Genomic DNA, 2,749 nt, shown 5'->3' on the forward strand with positions numbered 1-2,749 from the left:
ATATTATCCCCAATACCCTCTTTCTTTTAAATTAAAATATAGTTGAACTACAACTTTGCATTAGTTTCAGGTATACAGTCAGTTGATTCAGATAAATATATACGCCATACAGTAGTCCTTGTTGGTTATCTACTTTATATATAGTGCTGTGTATATCTTAATCCCCCAATCGTAATTTATACCTGTCCCCCCACATCCCCTTTAGTAACCCTAAATTTTTCTGTGTCTGTGGGTCTATTTTTGTTTTGTATCTTTTTTTTAAAGATTTTTAAAATATAAGTGATATTATATGATATTTGTCTCTGTCTGGCTTACTTCACTTAGTATGATAAGCACTAGATCCATCCGTGTTGCTGAAAATGGCATTATTTCATTCTTTTTTTTTTGACCAAGTAATATTTCATTGTATGTATATACACCACATCTTCTTTGTTCATTTATCTATTGATGGACATTTAGGTTGATTCCATGTCTTGGCTATTGTAAATAGTGCTGCTATGAACATTGGGGTGCATGTATCTTTTTCAATTATGGTTTTCTCCAAATAGATGACCAGGACTGCAGGATCACGTAGTAGTTCTATTTATAGTTTTAAAGAATCTCCATATTGTTCTCCATAGTGGCTGCACCAATTTACACACCCACCAACAGTGTAGGAGGGTTCCTTTCTCTCCACCCCCTCTCTAGCATTTGTTATTTGCAGACATTTTAATAATGGAAATTCTGACTGGTGTGAGGTGATACCTCATTGTAGTTTTGATTTGCATTTCTCTAATAATCAGCCATGCTAAGAATCTTTTCATGTGCCTTTTGGAATCTGTATGTTTTCTTTGGAGAGATACCTTCATAGATCTTTTGCCCATTTTTGATGAGGCTGTTTGCCTTTTGATACTGAGTTGTATGAGCTGTTTGTATATTTTGGAGATGAATCCCTTGTCAGTCACATCAACTGTAAATATTTTCTGCCATTCTGTATGTTGTCTTTTCATTTGTTTACAGTTTCTGTTGCTGTGTAAAAGCTTTTAAGTTTAATTAGTCCCCATTTCTTTATTTTTGTTTTCTTTCATTACTCTAGGAGAAAGATCCAAGAAGATAGTCCAGCAATTTTTGTCAAAGGGTGTTCTGCCTTTGTTTTCCTCTAGGAGTTTTACAGTAACTGGTTAACTGGTTTTATATTTAGGTCTTTAATCCATTTTGAGTCTATTTTATATATGGTGTTAGAGGATGTTCTAATTTCATTCTTTTACATCTAGCAGTTCTGTTTTCCTAGTACCACTTATTGAAGAGAATATCTTTTCTCCATTGTATATGCTTCCCTTTTTTGTTGTATATTAATTGACCATAGGTGCATGGGTTTATTTCTGGGCCTTCCTCTTCCATTGATCTATATGTCTGTTTTTGTGCCAGTACCATACTGTTTTGATTACTGTAGCTTTGTAGTATAGTCTGAAATCAGGGCACCTGATTCCTCCAGCTCGGTTTTTCTTTCTCAAGATTGCTTTGGCTATTTGGAGTCTTTTGTGTCTCCATACAAATTTTTTCTTCTAGTTCTGTGTAAAATGCCATTGGTAGTTTGATAGGGATTGCAATGAATATGTAGATTGCTTTTGGGTAGTATAGTCATTTTGACAATATTGATTCCTCCAGTTCAATAGCATGCTATATTTCCATCTGTTTGTGTTGTATTCAATTTTTTATCAGCATCTTACAGTTTTTGGAGTACAGGTCTTTTGCCTCCTTAGGTGTGATTATTCCTAGGTATTTTATTGGTTTTGATGAGACGGTAAATGGGATCGTTTCCTTAATTTCTCTTTCTGATCTTTCATTGTTACTGTATAGAAATGCAACAGATTTCTGTGTATTAATTTTTCTATCCTGAAACTTTACCAAATTCATTGATGAGCTTTGGTAGTTTTCTGGTAGCATCTTTAGGATTTTCTATGTATAGTATCATGTCATCTGCAAACAGTGACAGTTTTACTTCTTCCTTTCCAATTTGGGTTCCTTTTATTTTTCTTCTCTGATTGCTGTGGCTAGACCTTACAAAACTGTTGAATAAAGGTGGCAACAGCTGGCATCCTTGTCTTGTTACTGATCTTAGACGAAATGCTTTCAGCTTTTCACCACTGAGTATGATGTTAACTGTGGGTTTGTCATATATGGCCTTTATTATGTTAAGGAAGCTTCCCTCTATGCCCACTTTCTGGAGAGTTTTTATCATAAATATGTGTTAACTTTTGTCAAAAGCTTTTTCTGCATCTACTGAGATGATTAAATGGTTTTTATTATTCAATTTGTTAATGTGGTATATTACACTGATTGATTTGCAGATACTGAAAAATCCTTGCATCACTGGGATAAATCCCTCTCAATCATGGTGTATGATTCTTTTAATGTATTGCTGGATTTGTTTTGCTAGTATTGTTTGAGGATGTTTGCATTTATATTCATCAGGGATATTGGCCTGTAGTTTTCTTTTTTTGTAGTATCTTTGTCCAGTTTTAGTATCAGGGTGATGGTGGCCTCGTAGAATGAGTTTGGAAGTGTTCCTTCCTCTGCAATTCTTTGGAATAGTTTCAGAAGGATAGGCATAACCTTTTCTCTAAATATTTGGTAGAATTTGCCTGTGAAGCCATCTGGTCCTGAACTTTTGTTTGTTGGGACTTTTAAAACCACAGATTCAATTTCAGTACTTGTAATTGGTCTGTTCATATTATCTATTTCATCCTGTTTCAGTCTTGGGAGACTG

The sequence above is a fragment of the Tursiops truncatus genome, chromosome 14, assembly GCF_011762595.2.
Source record: "Tursiops truncatus isolate mTurTru1 chromosome 14, mTurTru1.mat.Y, whole genome shotgun sequence".
Taxonomy (NCBI): Eukaryota; Metazoa; Chordata; class Mammalia; order Artiodactyla; family Delphinidae; genus Tursiops; species Tursiops truncatus.